The sequence below is a fragment of the Macrobrachium nipponense genome, chromosome 17 (assembly GCF_015104395.2).
Source record: "Macrobrachium nipponense isolate FS-2020 chromosome 17, ASM1510439v2, whole genome shotgun sequence".
Lineage (NCBI taxonomy): Eukaryota > Metazoa > Arthropoda > Malacostraca > Decapoda > Palaemonidae > Macrobrachium > Macrobrachium nipponense.
In genome coordinates, this window is record NC_087210.1 from 36769859 (window position 1) to 36791995 (window position 22137).

General features: G+C 37.4%; 1 long non-coding RNA gene across 1 annotated transcript in view; it reads left to right on the plus strand.

Annotated features, from left to right (window-relative positions):
• The window catches only part of LOC135196022 (uncharacterized), a 310195-nt gene extending 288274 nt beyond the window's left edge, over positions 1-21921 (plus strand). Inside the window, exons 2-3 of the long non-coding RNA XR_010310278.1 lie at positions 21076-21207; positions 21718-21921. This is a non-coding gene — a long non-coding RNA (uncharacterized LOC135196022). The remainder of the gene's footprint in view (positions 1-21075; positions 21208-21717) is intronic.
• Positions 21922-22137: the final 216 nt, after the last annotated feature.

Genomic DNA, 22137 nt, shown 5'->3' on the forward strand with positions numbered 1-22137 from the left:
GAAAAACGGAAGATAGCCTCACAGTTGAGTCATCATCATCCAGGGAAGCGAGAGGTTTTTTTTTGACGAAAGTAATTTGACGGAAATAAAATACAGGATAAAACAAAGCCCTGAGGGACTCGCCATTACTGACTCTAAGGGGGTTGGCAGTGGTCACTGGTAAGCCCTACTACTGGCAGACAGTAAACCTTTTGATGGCTAACTCGTTGCCGCAAAGAATGGGTCAGAAAATCGTTTGGAGCAAGCAGTCTATCACCGTCTGGTTGATGATGGTTGTCTATATTTCCATGTGTGTGTGCGTATGTGTGTATATATATATGTATATATATATGTATATATATATATATATTTATTTATTTACATATATACATATATATAATATATATTTATGTATATATATATATATATATATACATACATACATACATACATACATACATACATACATACATATACATACCTGCACACACACACTCACACATTTATATTGACCACCGGGCCGCTGTTAGTGACCTTCCTGTGGAGATAAATTATATATATTACGGGGTATGCTGTGGAAGCTTTCGGCACAAAGATTTCGTACAAAAATCAGGTGTCAAACGGCGAACGAGGCAATGATATGTCGTAATTTTTTTTTCCTTTCATTGAACTACCTTGCTTGCTGTTATAGGTGATTCTTTTCATTTGTTTTGTGCTTAACGAGTATCCATTTAATCTGGCTTTTCTTTATTCTTTTGTTAGGTTGCTCAGTAATGTTTCATACAGTTGATGCATATAGGAGCATCTTGTATACTTTTGTGCCGAATAGAATTTGAAAAGGTGCATAATACTATTGCATATACTATCGATCGGTAATCTCTTTGACGACCAAAGGAAAAGACTTTGAGATGAAGTAGTTAGGGACTACGGTTAAGCGACCAGGAAATAGCAGAGTTGAGGATGGTGTCATTTAAAGATGGTGGTATGCAAGAAAATACCTTAAAGGTAATATTACTCAAGAGATGAAGTGACTGACTCATTTTGCCACATGATGTCTACTATATTAGTTTTCAAAAGCTGAAAATGAGAAAAAACAAATCTTTAATGATTATGAACACTGAACTTTCATTCTCGTGGAAAAATGATGAGAATGAGTGAACTTGTGATAATGACAATTGGAAATTTCTCTTTCCTTATAGTTTTGGCTGCACTCACCACCAAAATCCCTGGTTGAAATTCTGCTTCCGAGGTGGTATCCGATTCCCATGATATATTTCGTGGGTCAAAGTACATTTCTATTTATACTAGATTTAAAATCTGTTACGGTGGTAAAAACAATTGCAATATACTGGCGTGTCAAAATTCTGTCCCTCGAAACCTTTTGAATTGTCTTTATTCGATGTTATCGATATTGATGATTTCATGAGTCATTCAAGGCGGTGGGAATTGCCCCGTATAGTGAGAAGGTATGCTGACCTATTGCATTCAGTTACAATCCAAGTGGATATAACTAAGGCAAAGAGGACGTGAGGGACCAAGGAAAACCTGTATAAGAATCTTGTTCAGGGATATTGGTAGTCATAAATGGCTGGACATGAAGAGAATGACGGAGAAAAGGATACCGGCCACGGCATAACCCTGTACCTCCCCTCCCCGCTAGTGTTATAGGTGATAGCCGATGATCGCGTGTACGTATATGTGTATGTGCACACTCACGTCCACTCTTTCCCTTTCAGATGTCTATGTTTCATGGATGCGTATATTAGCGTAGGAAACTGGCAGCGTTTCTACATGCTAACAAACATCGCGTGTCTGCGTTGTGTTTAACCGCCCTTGGATGGTTTAAATAGCGTCTCTCTCTTTCTAAACCCCTCTATCCAAATCTCGACACCCGTCTCATCCCCCCACCTCCCCCAGCAAAAAAAAAAAAAAAAAAAAAAAAAAACATACACAACCATCACCCCTCCCCTCCCTCCGAAACCCCAGCTTCAGTCCTTAACCTGACCCTATAGAACTAGCTATCATAGTACTATGGGGTGGATTATTTGCTTTGGTGTCACCTACCTATTAAAAATTTTTTCATAAATTTTAGAATGTCTTTTCTTGGTTGTCTGTTGTCTTTAATTTATTGAATGCTTGTATTTTCATCTTCCATTGTACACTTGTATTTTCATCGTATTTATTTTATCGTAGGCTTGTCTAAAGCTTTTGTATTGTATAGGTTTGTAAACAAATTTCTGTTTTGTCATAGTATGTTATTGGAATTATTCATTTGCCTTGAATAATATATGGATATTCTCTATATATATATATATATATAGATATATATCTATATATATATATATATATATATATATATATATATATATATATGGGTATATGTATGTGCGTGTTCCACTTTCATTTAGAAATGCATTGAGCAATTTAAACCAAACTTGGTATACATACTACTTATCATTTGGGAATGACCACTGTAGGGTTAAGGCATACTGACACCAAGGGGTTAAGATGTGGGAACGGGGGAAATTTGAAAATTACAGAAAACGACAGATATTAGTGTCTAATCTATAGTTTTTGAGGTCGCTAGGAAGAATAGTGACGCAATGGCCCAATAGGGAGGAGGTTGAGAAGTTGGTGGGAATGGGTGACATGTAAAAATCATTGAAAACAACAGATATTAGTGTCTAATAGCAGTTCTTAACCCTTTCACTACCGAGGGCCCCTTTTATCTAAATGAGTTTTCCCACGGCTCCCCAGGATATTGAAAACTTTCTCAGCTGAACATGATGACTATTAAACTAAAAACGAAACCGTGTCATATTTATCAAAATAAAGATGCGCGTAACTGAATAATTAGGAAAAATAAATGGAAATAAGAAAAGAAATACAGAACTGGAAAAAAATTACTTCTTATTGACTCTTTTAATGAGATGGCTGATGCTGCTTGGCCAATAACAAATTTTCGATTTCAGGTTAAATGACAGATAGCTTTAGGCACAGATTAGACTCCACATTTAGTCTATTTCTATATTTTGAGGTAATCTAGGGGGGCCACGAGCCTTAAGTCATATATATATATATATATATATATATATATATATATATATATATATATATATATATATATATATATATTTGACTTCAGGCTCAAGGCACCCTGGATTACCTCTGTGTACCCGAGGTTGAGAACCACTGGTCTAATCCATAGCTTTCGAAATTGCTGAGATGACTAGTGATTCTCCTGTTGCCCTTGAAGTCCAAGTTCAGCCTTATAGGGAGAGGCTTTAGAAGAGGTTGGAAGGGGGTAACATACAAGAATAACCAAAAACAACAGATATTGGTGTCTAATCCATATTTTTACGTGGTCCTTGATAAGAATAGTGACTCTCCCGATGCCCTTAAAGTCGAAGTTCAGCACTGATAGAAAACAACATGTATAATCCATAGTCGTTGAGGTCACTAAGAAGAATAGTGACCCTCCCGATGCTCATAAAGTCTAAATTCGCCCGCAATAAGGAGGGTGGTGAGAATGGATAGGAAGGGGATGATATGTAAAAATAATAGAAAAAGACAGTGTCTAATCCATAGTTTTTGAGGTCGCTGAGATGAATAGTTACACTTCCCATTGCCCTTCAAGTCCAAGTTCAACCCTGATTGGAAAGGGTGGGTGGCAAGGGGTGACAAGTAAAAATAACTGAAAACAACAGATATTAGTGTCTAATCCATAGTTTTCAAGGCTGCTGAGATAAATAGTGACATTCCTGATGCCCTTCAAGTCCAAGTTCAGCCCAGATATGAATGGGGGGTGGGGAAAGAAGTGGGTGGGAAGGAGGTGACATATGAGGTGAACCAAAGACGACAGATGTTAGTGTCTAAGCCATAGTTTTCGAGGTTGCTTAGATGAGTAGTGACTCCCCTGATGCCCTTGAAATCCAAGTTCAGCCCTGATAGGAAGGGCGGATGAGAAGGGGTGGGAAGGGGATGACATGAAAATAACCTAAAACGACAGATACTGGTATTAAATCCATAATTTTTGAGGTCACTGAGAAGAATAGTGACCCTCCCATATGCCCTTTGAGCGGAAGTTCAGCTCCAACAGCGAGGTGGTGACAAATGTTGGGAAGAGGGCCCTTCATGTCCAAGTTCAGCCCTGATAGGAGGAGCTAGTGAGAAGGGGTGACATGTAAAAATAACTGAAAACAACAGATATTAGTGTCTAATCGATAATTTTCGAGGTTGTTGAGATGAATAGTGACACTGCTGAGGCCCTTTAAGTACAAGTTCAGTCCCAATAGAAAGAGGGGATGAGAAGCAACTATCTTTACAAGAGAAAGAGAGAGAGATTATCGGTTGTAATCAGAGATTTCACGGGCAGTGCCTAGTTGGGCAGCTAGTAAGATATATATTTCTTTCTTTTTTTTTACATTTCTCTTTTCTGTGACTTGGATGCAGATTTGATTTTTGTGTATTTTATTTTGTTATACATATTTCTTGGTTTACAGTCTGTAAATTTGCAGTTAATTTTTCACTGTTACACAGTATAGGCATAAATTTGTTGTGGCTTTCTCCTATTGCTGTTGAAAATTTTGCTTTTATTGTTACTGCCATTGACAGGCAGTAATATAAATATTTTCTACTCCTTTGGTCTTTGGATCAGTGTAGTACAAAGCAACATCTGTTAGTACTTAGACGGGTGACGACCGGCAGAAATCAGGTGCCGTTGGTACATGAGCTCCATAAGCATTACCCGAACTTGAGAAAGACCTTATGAGTGGTGGAAATGAAGATGCGTCATAGAGAATGCAAAAGAGTCAACTAGGTGTTCCATGTTGTCATAATTGTAATTTGAAATAGTTTTTAGGTAGCGTTAGGTAGATTCAGTTATGCAGACTGACCGACTTCTCACCCGTCATATCATTTGACTGAGTCATTTGTCCCCTGATAGCAGCGCTGCCAGTTTTAGTAATTCTTTCTCCATGAATTAGTAGATGTGCGTTCTGAACCCTTCTTTCTGTCTCCCATGCTGCTTAAATCCTTTGATGAAACGTATTATCAGGATTCAAAGAGAATAGCGAGGTCTTGGTCAGATGATGGACAGGAAGTTTAAAATAGAAGATTCTCCAAGGGAGAAGGGGGGGATAGGGAGAAACATGAAAAGCAGGAAATTCATTAATATTGTATTTGGATGTATGAAAGTTTAAGAAGACTGTGAAATGAAACGCACTCAGCAAAGAGAGTTTCCTTCATGGAAATGTTGTGGACTATATAATCAAGGAGAGTTTGCTTGGAATGAGTTGCAAGAAAGTATGGCCAGAAGACAAATCTTAAACAACAAAATTAATACACATAGAATTGAAGCCTGATGGTGCGTTGGAATAAGCGGCTTCCTTACGCATTAAAATAATTCTTGATGTCATGGAAGTTTTCATATGCAGCAACAGTCCTGTAAAGTTATCTAAATAAAGCACATTGTTTCCTCGAATTATTTTAGTAGTTAATCATAGATTATTATTATTATTTTTTTTTTTTTTTTTTTTGCTCTATCACAGTCCTCCAATTCGACTGGGTGTTATTTATAGTGTGGGGTTCCGGGTTGCATCCTGCCTCCTTAGGAGTTCATCACTTTTCTTACTATGTGCGCCGTTTCTAGGATCACACTCTTCTGCATGAATCCTGGAGCTACTTCAGCCTCTAGTTTTTCTAGATTCCTTTTCAGGGATCTTGGGATCGTGCCAAATGTTCCTATGATTATGGGTACAATTTCCACTGGCACATCCCGTATCCTTCTTATTTCTATTTTCAGATCTTGATACTTATCCATTTTTCCCTCTCTTTCTCTTCAACTCTGGTGTCCCATGGTATTGCGACACCAATGAGTGATACTTTCTTCTTGATTTTGTCAATCAACGTCACGTCTGGTCTCTTTGCACGTATCACCCTATCTGTTCTGATACCATAGTCCCAGAGGATCTTTGCCTGATTGTTTTCTACCACTCCTTCAGGTTGGTGCTTGTACCACTTATTACTGAAAGGTAGCTGATGTTTCTTGCACAGGCTCCAGTGGAGGGCTTTTGCCACTGAATCATGCCTCTTTTTGTACTAGTTCTGTGCAAGTGCTGGACATTCGCTTGCTATGCGGTTTATGGTTTCATTTTTCGTATTGCACTTCCTACATATGGGAGAGATGTTATTTCCGTCTATCGTTCTTTGAACATATCTGGTTCTTAGGGCCTGATCTTGTGCCGCTGTTATCATTCCTTCAGTTTCCTTCTTGAGCTCTCCCCTCTGTAGCCATTGCCATGTGTCATCGCTGGCTAGTTCTTTAGTCTGTCTCACGTATTGTCCGTGCATTGGTTTGTTGTGCCAGTCCTCTGTTCTGTTTGTCATTCTCCTGTCTCTGTATATTTCTGGGTCTTCGTCTACTTTTATCAGTCCTTCTTCCCATGCACTCTTTAGCCACTCGTCTTCACTGGTTTTCAGATATTGCCCCAGTGCTCTGTTCTCGATGTTGACGCAGTCCTCTATACTTAGTAGTCCTCTCCCTCCTTCCTTTCATGTTATGTATAGTCTGTCCATATTTGCTCTTGGGTGTAGTGCTTTGTGTTTTGTCATATGTTTCCTAGTTTTCTGATCTATGCTGCGGAGTTCTGCCTTCGTCCATTTCACTATTCCTGCGCTGTATCTGATTACTGGCACTGCCCATGTGTTTATGGCTTTTATCATATTTCCGGCGTTGAGTTTTGACTTGAGTATCACCTTGAGTCTCAGCATATATTCTTTCCTGATCGTGTCCTTCATCTCTTGGTGTTTTATATCCCTTCCTTCCATTATTCCCAGGTATGTGTATCCAGTCTCATCTATGTGTTTGATGTTGCTCCCATCTGGTAGCTTTATCCCTTCAGTCCTTGTTACTTTGCCCTTTTGTATGTTGACTAAGGCGCATTTTTGTATTCCAAACTCCATCCTGATGTCCCCAGATACAATCCTTACAGTCTGGATTAGGGTATCTATTTCCTTGATGCTCTTACCATACAGCTTGATGTCATCCCTGAACATCAGATGGTTAATTCTGTTGCCTCTTTTCTTGAGTTGATACCTGGCATCCATCTTCTGTAGTACTTTTGTCATGGGAATCATGGCTACTACGAAGAGTAGTGGGGACAGTGAGTCGCCCTGGAAGATCCCTCTCCTGATATTATCCTCTGCTAGTCTTATTCCAGAGCTTGTAAGTATTGTATTCCAGTTGCGCATTGTATTTCTGAGGAAGCTGATGGTGTTTTCCTCTGCCCCATATATTTTCAGGTATTCTATTAGCCATGTGTGTGGTATCATGTCGAAGGCTTTCTTATAGTCTATCCATGCCATGCTTAGGTTGGTTTTCCTTCTACTGTTCTTCATTACCATTTTGTCTATCAGGAGCTGGTCTTTTGCACCCATACACTTCCTTCTGCAGCCTTTCTGTTGGTTGGGGATGGTGTTTGTATCCTCTTGGTAGTTGTATAGCCTTTCACTGATGATACCTGTTAGTAACTTCCACATTATTGGTAGGCAGGTGATAGGCCTGTAGTTACTGGCTATATTTCCCTTACTCTTGTCTTTTTGTACTAAGGATGTTCTTCCTGTGGTCATCCATTTGAGTGCATGGTGATTTGAGATACAATGCTGGAGTTGTTCTGCTATTCGTGGGTGTAGGACCTTGATGTTTTAGAGCCAGTATCCATGGACTTCATCGTGACCTGGGCCTTTCCAGTTTGGCATTTTCTTTAATTGGTGTCTGACTGTGTCTGACGTGATCTCTGTAAATCTTTGTTTTATTCTCCCTGTTTCTTCTTCCTTGACTTCCTGGAACCATGTAGCATGTTTGTTGTGTGATACTGGATTGTTCCATATGTTTTCCCAGAGTCTCTTACTTGGTTCGGCTTCAGGAGTTTCTTGGTGGTTGTCTTCCCCTCTTAGTTGGCTGTAGAGTCTTTTCTGGTTGGTTCCGAATAGTTTGCTCTGTTGGCATCCCTTATTCCTGTTCATATACCATTGGATCTTATGTGCTTTGGCCTTAAGCCTCTGTTTTATATCTTATATTGTGTTGTTTAGTCCCCTCTCTTGTACTTTGTATTTCTCGTTGAGTTCCTCCCTTGTTTTCTTGCTTCTCAGCCTTTTTTCTGCCATCTCTTTCAGTTTACTCAAGTCAGATCTCATCACCATGATTTGCTTTTCCAAGCGCCTTTTCCAAGGAGGTTGCTGTTTTGGTTTCTGTTGGGTTGGCTGTGCTGGTGGTGTTCGTATCCCCATCAGTTCTGCTACTAATCTTACTCCTGCATATGCCAAGTTATTTGTTTCTGTGATACTAGTGGTGTGTATTATGCCCATTATTTCATTGACCTCACGTGTTTCTCCCTTAATTTCTTGGTGTTGTAGGCTTTCATGGAGGGGATCTTTGTTCTCTTTGCATCTGATGTAGCATCTCCATATTTCCTTATTTTCTTCTCTTGTCCATTTCTTCCTCTGGTTTGCTTCCGTAGCTCCGGTCTCAGGCTGTTGGTTACTGTCGTTGTGGTGGTCAGTTGCTGGGTGACGACCTCTCAGTACCTGACCGTCTTCCCTTTCAATTGGGTTGAAAACCTGGGGGCCGGATGAAGCTCCTCTGTTGCCAGAGGTCCCATTTACGTCGTTGTCGTTTATTCCTTCATTTCTTTCCATCATTGCTGAGTTTTGCTATTTAACCCATAGCTGGACCCTACCCCTTCAGGGATAGGTACTCATTTACAGCTGAGTAGACTGAGGAAATTATGGTAAAGATCCTTTCCCAAGGAATCAACGCCGAGGAGAGCAGTCACCCATCCAACGACTGACGAGCCCCAATGTTGCTTGACCAGTCCATTGACCACCTAAGCCACTCTGCCACGGCGCCACACATTATTATTATTATTATTATTATTATTATTATTTTATTATTATTATTATTATTATTATTATTATTTCCAGCAGTGAAATAAAGGACGAAATGCATAGAGGAATTTCTTAGTCAAATGATATTAAATGTTTTTAATAAGCTTTCGAGGGCCTTGCAAGCTCATTGGTAATCAGAAAATTTGATAAAACAGCGCGTTTTAAACATAATGATAAAACTAACAATAAAAAAAAATGAGTTTGATATGAAAGTACTGACTTGAATATAAACAAAAAATACATCATTTCGATGACTTATAGGGGAATTCCGTTGTACTTCGAAGAGAAGCCGGCAAAAGCCCTCGGTCGTCGCAAGTTGCCCCCCCCTCTTGTTGGTTTTTCCGAATGAAGCGAAATCGGGCGAAGGAAAAGTCATAAATGTGTCATATAGTCTTAATAAGAAAGATTGCTTGCGCTCTCTGATTATGTTTTATTTAATAGAATACATAGCCGCAAAGCACTTGTGTAGCCTCAAGGAGAGATGCTTGTACCAGTACAGTTAATATTAAATGGAAAACTTAAAGATAAACTAACATTGTTTATTTCGATATTAGTTAGCAATATAAACAGCTATGAGCAACATGAAAGTAAATATTAATTGATGACTTATAGGATATAACTAAATTATAATTTTTTTTTTTTTTGAAATAGAAAGCACTTCAATAAATAAGAAATTTATTAAAAAACAATCATAAACCTCCACTAAATAAAATTCTAAGATTTTTATGTTAGTTTTTAGATTATACCCATTCAATAGCAACCACACAGGCAAACATTTATACTCGTTAAATGTAGGAGTGCATTCGGATATACTTTTACAACCATGTAATGATGAAATCTCTAGCTTCATCAACAACAAAAAAATAATAATAATGATAATACAAGATATTATATATCCTCTCTCAAAACTTACTTTCTGGGGCTGGTTTCATAATATTACTTCTTGCTTAAAGAAGGGTTTGGATATTTTATATAATATATATAATATGATATATCCTCCTCTCAAAAACTTACTTTGGGGCCTGGTTTAATATATATACTTCTTGCTTAAAGAAGGGTTTGGATATTTTTAATTAATTAATATAATAATAATAAATATATTATATATATATATATATATATATATATATATATGTGTGTGTGTGTGTGTGTGTGTGTGTGTGTGTATGTATATGTATGTATGTAGTATGTATGTATGTATGTATAAACCAAGTTTCGTGTAATTTTGAGAATATGCGTTTTTTTTCTGTCTGAAAAGTCGTAGCGTTCCGTGCATTACGAAAACTGGGACATAAAGGTTTCCAAAACTTGTAAGTTCAACTACTAAAAAAAAAAAAAAACACTTGAGGGAGAATCTTTACATCTTTCACAGAAATATCTCTCTCTTCTCTCTCTCTCTCTCTCTCTCTCTCTCTCACAGCTAGCTTACACCGATTCCTTTTCAACCAGTTCCACCAACTGTGCCAATGGGGATGCGGTTGAATCCGTTCCACCATTTTCAAACAAATCTATGACCATCATGCATTTCGGTGATCGATCAGCCGAAGCCCTTGAAAGAAGTGTGTAGCGCCTTAGTGGCGTGGTTGGTATGGTGTTTCCTTCTCACCTCGGTAGTCGCGGGTTCGATTCTCGGCCATTCCATTGAGGAGTGAGAGATGTGTATTTCTGGTGATAGAAGTTCACTCTCGACGTGGTTCGGAAGTCACGTAAAGCATGGAACCACTGGTTCCATGCAACGTATAAACACCAAACAAACAAACAAACCTTGAAAAATGTCATTGTATAGCAGCTCAATGACAAGCCCCTTTTGATTGTTGATCTTTTCAGTTTCTCAGTTTCCATAGGAAAGTTCTGGGCGTATTGGTAAGGAAATACGGCAGTCTTTCGTAATCTTCTCTTAGGCCCTTAAATATTCTTTTACATGGAAGTCAGTCAATATACATATTCATCGGAATTAAAACGAACGCAAATATGCATTACTGAGAAAGAACATTTTGCATTAAACAAACAGAGAGCAGATAAATACGTCCGGAATTCACCAAATTAATAGGTAAGAAACGAAGTAAGAACTAATGGTGACAACCTAAAATATTAGGTTTATGTTTGAACACTACTAAATCCTAAAAAAACATATAATAAAAAAAAATTGTTCATACAACAGGAAATGGTTTTACTGGTTTTTGACAAAGTGGTTTATCTGCCACTTACGGGGCACCTTCCCCCAAAAGGGTGGAGGCACTCTTGAAGAGCTTCTTACGAACAAAACACAATCGTGTTTTGGTAGGAGTGACCAGTTTTTTCCGTCCCTGATCGTTTGTCATAGAATTTCTTCATAGTATAATATTAGCACTATTATTAATGTCTGAAAATTATATTCAGTTAATTTGATCCCAGTCAAAAAATACTTTTTCAATATAAGTAAAAAGATTTAAAGGTGTTGCGTCACACATACTGAAAAGACAAAACTGGTTCGTGACGCTCATATGAACCTTAAATCTGAATGCATCATTTTATGTAGTCTACTTCTCTTTGTGATCTTATTTGGGGAACTTGAAGTTATTTTTCTGCCTCTTATTATTTTTTTAATCCTTTCATGAGCTATTGTGTAAAAAGCAGATTTGTCATTGCACTTAGACCTAACTTTTGTTTGTGCTATGAGCACCAAAGAAAATCTGTTATTCGTGCAGTCCCATTTACCCTTTGATTGTAATTGCAAAAGGAGTAATTGATGTGGTTTACTGAGCTAATCAGGTGGAGAGTTCTATAATCACGTCTCATTAAGCCAGGTACTCCATGAAGCTTCCTCATAATGGAGGTTGTTCATGTGATTATATATTGCATCAGGAATTGTTTCCTTGTGTATATATGAAAGTGATGGTATTTTTGTATGAATGGTACAGAACGTAGTTTGTGTTAAGAATTACGTAACATGTTTCCAAGATATTGTGTTCTTAAAATTTTAACAGCCTCATTGTTAATGTTGACAACTGCTGGGTTCTTTCTAGTACGTTTTTGTCAGGCACTCTATTAGCGAGGTAAGTTTGTTTTATCGTACACATCAGATTCACTTTTATTATGTTCTGCGTCAGTGGGCAGTTACCTAACTGCCTGGGAATTGCCAACATTCTGGGTTCTGACTGAATGTTTTCGTTAGCTTTTCTCGACTCGAAGTATAGTTTGTGATATTCTGCGGAGTATTGCTAGAGGTCAGAGCCCTTTCACCTCTTGTGCTTCACAAAACCATGTGAAAATCACTAGTAAGTCTTGTTCAGGGTCATATGTTAGAGAGTACTACTGGCTAGTTTGGTCTAATTCAGCTGTTAAGGCAAACGTAGTTTTAAGTCTCCCTAGCTCAGTCCATCTGCTTGCTGATTGTGTCAAGCTTAAAGAGAGAGTCTGAAATGAAAGATAAGCCACACCCTTAAGGACATTCTCTCAAGATTGTGGTCAACAAATTCTCAATATCTTTAGGCTCAGCTTCTCCAAGTGTTAGGCTCTGTTCCGTTAGAGGAAATGGGGACTACTAGACTGAATATAGTCCTACTAGCTTCCAGTGTAAATATTAATAAGACTCATGATGTATAACACAAATACTTAGCCTTGTAATCTTTACAGTTTACTCATGAAACTGGCAATAAAATATTTAGCCGGTAATCTGAACTTAATAGTTTGGTCTCCAGAACAGCCAATGAAAGCAAAAACAAGATAGTTAGGTGAGCTTAATAAATCCAGCATCTACCTTGTTTACTGCGCAGTTTGAAAATTTAGTCAGACGGTCTCGATGAATAGACTGCAATATTAAATGTTGTAGACACTGATAAATGGACCAAGCAAAACCACTTTGCCTGACATGATTTAGAAATAGACAATGCTTTGCCTATTGATTAATGTTTAAAACTTAAGTCTGCCACACTTAGGTTACACGAGGAGTTATAATTTATATATGTAGGGCAGTGGTATGTTTTTGTATCGAGATCGCAAGAAAAACTCTTAATCACTCAAAGCCAAACACCTTTCCTAGATTTTCTACAGAATTTCAAAAAGTAAATATTATAAATGGGCCGGAGCTTAAGTAAAAATAAGAACTACTGGTAACTTATGTAATCCGTTGCATTGACTTACGAAGCCTAGGCAATAATTTCTTATAGGAAACAAGAGGTGTATTTATTTTCGAAGACAAAATGTTATTTTTTTACATTAACCTGGATAATTTTAAGTTCGCTTAAGACGCTAGTATATAACAAGAGGTGTTACTGCAATCCTTCTAATTTGAATGCAACTTATTAAGAGGGTGAAAATTGGATACTCTCTCTCTCTCTCTCTCTCTCTCTCTCTCTCTCTTCTTCTCTCTCTCTCTCTCTCTCTCAGTTCATTTTACGTAGCAAAATATAATTCAAGTTATTGTTTCCATTTTATTACCAAACAAGCAGTGCTTGATAAATGGTTCTTCAAGGCATTCAGCCAGTTATTTAAAGGAGAGAGAGAGAGAGAGAGAGAGAGAGAGAGAGAGAGAGAGAGAGAGAGACGAGAGAAGGGGGGAAGAGAGAAGAGAGAGAGAGAGAGGAGAGGGAGAGAGGGAGAAGGGAATTTTAAGAGAAACCAGGTTAATAAAGATGAACATTCTTTGTGTTTTATCAGTAGGTGATGTGTAAATATTCACATAAAAACATTGGTATATGGCCCGAGAATTGACGTGGGCATCCATGAGAGAGAGAGAGAGAGAGAGAGAGAGAAAGAGAGAGAGAGATTGCGATATAAAATTGCCATTGTCTCTCAATTGCCTTGCAACGGACGGTTAAAGCATCACATGTCACGGTCGGTTGATCGATCACCGAAATGCATGATGGTAATAGATTCGTTTGAGAATGGTGGCACGGACTGTAAGGAGCAATAGTATTCCTATTGGCACATTTGGTGTTGGTGGAATTGGTTAAAAAGGATATCGGTGTGTTCTAGTTGAGAGATAATATATATTATAATAATTAGAGTATATATATATATATATATGATATATATATCATATATATATATATATATATATATATATATATTAATATATATATATATATATATATATATATATATATATATATATATACTATATATATATATATATATATTATATATATATATATATAATACTAATAGCCACAATGCTCTCTTAACTTCTTGAATTCCTTGCTCCTCTTTGGATACGCTTGTCACTACAAAAAAGCCTGAAGCTCCAAGTTCAAAGAAATTTGGAGACGACATTGTGATGACCTCTTTGTGATTAAGGAACCTGGGTTCGTTTTCCGGTACCGGACATCACAATTTCTTCTTCAAATTTCTTTGAACTTTGATCTTCAGGCTTTGTAGTGACAAACGTATCCAAAAAAAGATCAAAGAATTCAAGGAGTTAAGAGGGCATTGTGGCTATTACAACTGCATATTTATCTTGTCAAAAAGTGACCAGGAGACTTTATTCACTGTTCCATCCGTTCTTTAAGTACTTTTATTATTTAACTTACATGTTTTGGAAACCTATACGTCCCAGTGCCTATTTATTGATAAAATATCTTGAGAATTGTGACAGAAACTGGTCACTTCTGTATTATCGGGTCATTTAGTGTGAATTTCTTGATGGCGAATTCAAGTATACATAATACATACCTGATGAATTATAATCGATAGTGTACGAGCACACATTTAATTTTCATTTATGGGAACTTAACTTCAATGTTTAACTATACGCATTAATTGCATTATTGGAAAAAAGCAAATGACCTTAGCAATAACTGAGGAAAGTTATATTTTGGTCAACGATTGGTGTATATTAAATTCATATAATTTAGGAAGTCGATGGTATATCCATAAAAGACATTTTTATTTTCTTCATGAAAACTTGTGGTTTCTTTGTTAGTTCTGTTGTTTGTTCCCGCCTGAGAAATATCATATAACCTCGGATATTTGTTTACCATTGTTAGTACACCCTTATGGACGATATTTTGTAGTTTAGAATCAGTCTGTTCCAAAGACAGATAGAAAATTTTGGAGGACGTCAATACTCCTATCGACCCGACGACAACCATGGAGAGACAGGGAAAGGACGGAAGTACGCATGTAGTAGTATTCAAACATAAACAAAGCCCACAGACGCAGGCATAAGCGATAAAGAGGGGGAGGGGTCGGAAGAGACCGACACCCTCTTTTTGATGGTGAGTTAGAGGGAGGGACATCAGGGGACGCAGGGGGAAGGGGAGGAGGGTGCGCGAGATATCATGCACGCACAGCGCAGGAAGATCAAACCACTGGCGTGATTATTGTTTTAGGGGCCAAGGGGGTAGGGTAGCGGTAGATGAAGATGCGTGATGCGTGATTGCGTGTGGGAGTTTGCGTGATATGGTCTATATTCAAAGGTGGGGGGAGGAGTTATGGTGTAGGTTTGGTATGGGGGGGGGGGGGGTATTTATGAAAGGCGGTGGGGTAGGTTGGAATACGGGGAATATTTGTTATGAATCTGCCCTTGGCCTGGGATAGGGGTGGACGAGAGAGTGGACATGTTAGGAGGATTAGAATGTGTTAAGTTTGGTGAAACGCTCCGGAAAGAAAATATAACTTTCTGTTGTCCTTCTGGCTTAGGACTTAATAGGTTTATTATGAATTAATGTCCTTTTTACTTTTTGCCATTGAATTCTTTTTTCTGTAGAATATTCCTGATATATAGACAATATTTTGTGTGATACACATATACTAATGTTACTCATGCATACATCCAAGACTTCATGAGCATAAACTCGTGTTTTTTTCTGAGTTTATCTGTGAATATTTGAAGTTCTACATCAGTATATTTATATATATAAACCTTTAGCCTCTCTTGATAGCCGTTTCGGTAGCGTCACTGTCCGATCCTGATTTCGTTCCCCGTCCAACTGGACGGTGGTTCGATCCCATGGGGGTACGAAATTATTATCAACTAAAAATTCCCCTTTGGTACATATACGAAAATATATCAATTCCGAGGTAGAGCGAATTAGATATTAAAGGACATTTGTAGCTCGAATGATTTATATGAATCACGGTGATGTGATAAATATTCATTTATATATATCTATATATATATATATATATTATATATATACTATATATATAATATATATATGTATGTATGTAATGTTTGAGTGGGGGGGGGTGTTAGCATGTTTTATGTCTACATTATATTTCTTCGTATGGCTTGACCTACACAGCATAATTGACATCGCATTCGAAAAACGAGGAGCCCATTTTAGAATTTAGGAAAAACAGAGGTATAATCGATGAGGACGTTCCGACAGATAATGGTGACATTACCAGAGTCGTCATATGACGCGCAGACAAAGAAAGATGACCTCCTTGAAGGTGGGCCGACTCACCACAGGAGGAGGAGAATAGTGGAAGAGGCCGGAGCTGGAACAGAGGCAGCTAATGGAATAAGAACAGCATTTTGACGATGGCGTGAACCAAGTTCGACGTAGCAATGATAAAGAGAAGTAGCGTGAGGGGGAAATGAGTGAGCAACTGTAGCATGGGGAAAGAGAAGAACATAGCACAAGAAAAGTGATGTGGAAGAGGAATTAAATGATAATTGAAGAGAGGCATTTTTGCACCAGAAGGACTTTCAGGAACAAGAAAACACAATGAGAAAATATGGAGTAAAATTCTAGAGGCTAACAACAAACAGAGGAGTAAAGGAATACTTAGTGAAATTGATAAATGAAATGAATAAATATTGATGACGAATGACAGGGATAAAACTTTGAAAAAGACAGCCAGGCAGTTAAATAAGATTGTGGCAGTATATGAAACCGAAACACAATGAAAGTAGGCAAAAACTACGAGAAAGGAAGGAATAATGACGGAAATTATTGCTGGAAAAGGGAACACGTTTAATCCTATGAAATCTTCATTAACTGCCATCATGCGGTTCCGGTATTTATGAACTAATTTCCTTCTTTGGGGAGAAGTCAATTAAGGTTTTATTTCTTTATTTTTTATGTCAACTAATTCATGCAGTGCTATCATTTTACATTTAACAAAATATTTACGACGCCAATGCAAAACGAAAATGAATTATGATTAAATATGCATAAAGAATTAAAAGGAAAATACAAGCAATAATTGATCATTCTGATACGTATTTTGAAATTATGACTTCAAGAAGAAGGAAGCCTACAGGGATAATGTTACTGTATTTTAAGTTTTCATTTTCATCATTTTTATCTGGACCTATACAAGCACTTAATAGTGTGTGTGTGTACATTCATTCATGCATGTATTCCGTTCGTGTATTCTAACTCCTGTGTATGAACAATAGCACGCATCATCGTACATTCATGTATATTTCAATAAGGCTTATGGTCTAATAAATTAAATTTCACCATTTATATTGCCGAGAGAGAGAGAGAGAGAGAGAGAGAGAGAGAGAGAGAGAGAGAGAGAGATTAACACTTGCGTCTACCTATTATTGTGCATTTTCCTGCTCCTTTGGATTGCTTCCGTCTCCTGGGTGTTTCTCCCGTAGGAGTCAGTAGGAGGTGAGTGCACCTCACACCAGTACCCAGTAAGCATTACTGAAGGATGTTAGCGGTGCCCAACTCCCTCTTTCCACTCACTGCCTCCAGCACTGAATAGCTGAAATGCCCTAGTGCTTGGCTTTTATAACCTGATCTTCATAAATCAAAATCCTCTCTGTTCTTTCATAGTTAGCACATCGCTTGCTAGAAATCTACTTGATTTTTAAGTGAAGAGTTTGATGTATCATTTTGTACTTCTGCTACAACCAATAATATGGACAAACGTTATTGTTATTTTTATGAGAATTGTAAGAATTTAGTTTTTTTCTCCTTATGTCGACTGCTTTGCATTCTTCCATTCTCTCTCATGTTAGAGAGAGAGAGAGAGAGAGAGAGAGAGAGAGAGTGAGTGAGTTTCCATCACGTGCCATTATGATTGATAGGTAAAAAAACTCTTTTTGGGGAGAATTACCGTGGCCTGCTGTGAGGGTCTTATTATCAATGATTTTGGTCATTTTATTTATTGTTTAGGAAATGAATAGCTTTTCGTTTTATGGGTAGTGATGGCGCAGTCGTAAATTGAATCTGGGTAGGCTATTATGTCGTTCACGCAATTAGCCAGGAACAGTGAATGGCATATTTTCCCCCTTAATTGTTCGCAGTTTTTAAAACACCTATAAAAACCACGCCCATTTGGTATGGTACATTTACATATTGTTTTCAGAGGAAGCTTCTAGTAAATCAAATCCAGTAGGTCTATAAATGGCATCTCTTTCGAAAGCGGTTTGAAGCCGATTTTAGACTGTTTCTGTATTTTAGCTTTAGCTGTAAAAATTAATAAGTCATGATGACGCTGATCAAGACGAGGTATGAGAGACTGACCCTATCGTATAGAATAATGAGAGAGAGAGAGAGAGAGAGAGAGAGAGAGAGAGAGAGAGAGAGAGAGAGCTGTTGGTTTTGGATCCTTCGCACCACGTAAGAGTTTCCTCAGACCAGTAGCTGAATTTGACATACTTTAGATTTGAATACTTTTAAATGTAAGAAAATGAGTATAATTCTTGGAAAACTGTATGTAGACATTTATCCTCCACCAAAAAGGTAGTTTACTCAATGATATAGGCGTTGGTAAAATATTTATCGTCCTGACTAAGAATATCAGACCTTTCCGTTTCTCTTTCTGACGCAAATGTTAAAGAGAGAGAGAGAGAGAGGTGATAAGATGGATATGTAAGGACAGAGTCGGGTGAAGAGAATCTGGTAATGACATCGCGAAGAGAGAGAGAACTGGGCACTGAAGCCGAAGAGAGGAAACGGTTTGACGGAAGGGATAGAAAGGATGGCACACAAGGATAGAGATCCTGGACAGATGCTCTGTGTTTGATCAGAGAAGTGGCTGTTGTTTGTATTTGATGGTGAGAGTTCCTGATGGGGAGAGAATGACGATGAGAGGGTCGTGGCGATGAAGGAAGGAAGGAAGGAAGGAAGGAGGTGATGGGGTGATACGACAGTTAATTGGTGAATGCTAAATTTAGACTCTCAGAGAGAGAGAGAGAGAGAGAAATTTGTCATCATTACTGATATATTCTATTGCAAACATAGATTTGTTCCTTGTTTTATTAAATGGTTTCTTATTTAAAGAGAGAGAAAGAGAAAAGCGGTCTTTCGTCAAATTGCCGATGCTACCGTAAAAAAAGATCACAGAATCCTTATCGTTTTTCCCTCTCACTCTTTTTTTCTTTTTCTTTTTTTTAATTGGGTTTGCTTTCAATGCATATTCTAGTACCGCTGGGACAAAGGTCGTTCGTAGGGTTCGACAACATATTTACGTTGCTTTCATTGTATGCATTTTTCAGTACAACTTATATCTCCTAAAGACACGTAGCTTACTGTCTTTACAATTATGAAAACGGCAGTAACGCTACTTTCATATGGAAAGTTAGACGGGAATTTGACTCGGGCCATAAATTTTGAACTGTGCAAGATAGATACGTCTATTTGCCATGGGTAATCCACTATTGATGACTCTGTGCACATAGAGATGAAGTCCAAGAATGCCAAGAGCATACCTAGTATTTGACTTTGCTTTAAGAATTCAGGGATAGTTACAGCTACTTTTCACCTGGACAATGACGGCTAGGTATTGATCAAAATTATCAATCCAAAGGATCCACTGATTAATACCAGGTGTTTTTGACAGAATGGAGAGTAGTTTCGCAAGTTTATTGAGTCTTACCAGCGCGCATTATAGTTTTCAAATCCTAAAAGCAACTCCTTTGTTGTAGTTTTTTTTTTAAGAACGGCCATGACGTTCGTTCACCTAAGTAAAACTTAATCAAGATATGAGGGAATATGTATGTAAATACACACGTTTGTGTGTGTATGTATGTATATATATAGAGTATATATATATATATAGTATATATATATATATATACACATATATATGTATTTATTACTAATATGACCTCAATGAGGTCCTGTTAGTAATTGTATCAACTCACGAAACAATTGTGTAAGTGATAATGTTATATATATATATGATATATATATAATATCTATATATGATATGTGTGTGTGTGTTTATATATATATATATATATATATATAATATATATATACATATATAGTATATATATATATATATATATATGTGTGTGTGTGTGTGTGTGTGTGTATATGTATATATATATATATATATATATATATATATATATATATACATATATATATATATAGTGTGTGTGTAGAGAGAGAGAGAGAAGTGTTGTGTGACGAGAGAGAGAGAGAGCGAGAATACAATAATATACAAAGTATGTGCTCAACAGATTATATCATAGGAAAGTTAAAAATACGTGTTGTCAGTTGCATTAATATTAACTTACACGATGGTGGCTTGTACTCACGCACACTTATTTTTCATTTAACTTATTATGGCATCGCTCATGCGTATATACCTAATAATTATTGACTTATTCTTCATGTAATATTAGCGTTGTTTCTGAGGTTTTTGCCGTCAGTCGTTCATTTATGACGCGACTGAGGCTTTGGTCCTTTTCTTTGGTAGACTTAAAAATAATCCGGTAACATGGTAATACCATGAAGTCTCCTCAATATGTTCTGTTGAAATGACCCATTTTTCCTCATGAGTAGTCAGTTGATGCATTCAAAGATGATCTTGGTAACATTGACAACAAACTGCCTTTGGAAGTGGATGGATGTGGAAGGGAAGGTCTTTCCAACGCTTGTTGCCTTGACAACGCATGACGCTTCTTCCCCGTCTTGCATGTAAGCGTGTTTCCTTTGGATGAACAGGAAGGTTAACTCTCTTGTGTTTATGGGTTGTATTTTTTCTTATTGTTGTTATTATACCGTAGGCGAGGGGTCCGACCTCTCTCAATGGACTTTTTATTGCGTAATTAAATTCACTCTTGACTACCCTCTTCCCATCATCTATTTGGCACGTATCAAATCAGTTTGGAATAACTAGTGTTAAACTTAGCTTCACACCTTCAGGTTAGATTAACACCTACAAGTAGCAGGAAAGCGGTAAGTTATTTCATCTGTTATTTGTTTCATTTCACTGAAATTAAACTAACAGTATAATTTTCCTTTTTAGGTAGATGAGACATCCACGTTGTGATCAAACTCGTCAGGTCATTCGTTTTTACAAAGATCGATGCCATATAGTGGAAGAATGACCAATTGTTTGGGTTTGATACCATGAACTATAATTTTGGAAAGATTATAGGTATATACTTCTTTTTTTATACGTATAATCTTGAATGGACAAAAGTGATTAGTTGTAGTAGAGGTTAGTTGTCGAATGTTTATACATTACTAAAGAAAATTAATATGTATCTATAATAAATGGTTTCTTTTAGTTTCTAAGGCTGAAGGTCTCTTTGTATGTATAGGCCAGTGCTTATTGCTTAGAACTGCAGAAGTTTCTTTTAGATAAGATTTCATCCCTTTTACATTGGTTCATATAGTTTTTACAAAGTTTAATCACCATCGTCATCATTGTCTGTTCGTCATATTTTCCCTTTACCAAGTTGGACTTTCCTATGCCGTACTCACTTAAAGAAAGCCTGAAATCCCATCCGGTCAAGCTCTAAAACTTATGTCCTTTTTCCATGGTTTCCTGCGCTTTCCTTCTGTTCATTTTTCCCCGTGCTTCCGTATCTATTACTTTTCTGACTAAGTACACCTCTCCCTTTCTCCCTAACATCTGAATCTTTATGATCTGTCTGTTTTCCAGCCACAATCTTCCAGCAACTCGCCGTTAGTGACATGATCTTCCCTGTTTTCCAGCCACAATCTTCCAGCAACTCGCCGTTAGTGACATGATCTTCCCGGCAGCCCTCTCATGGCTTGAATCTCGGCATTTCAAAATCATTCGTCGTTTCATGTGTAACAATTGCAGTTTTTGCAGCATAGCCTTGCAGGTCTCATGCAGGCATTTTTTGGCTTGCCTACTAAGATAATATTCCTATTGGCTAATATAATACTGTATGACTTATCTATTACTTTGTACAGATAAACTGCTTCAAACTAATTTTGGCATTTCATAATCATACCTTTTCAGTTGACATTTATCTCTAGAGTTAATGATGAAGTGGCAAACGTAGATTCGCTATGAAATGATAAAGATGATCTTTTCAGGTTTAAACACCGATGA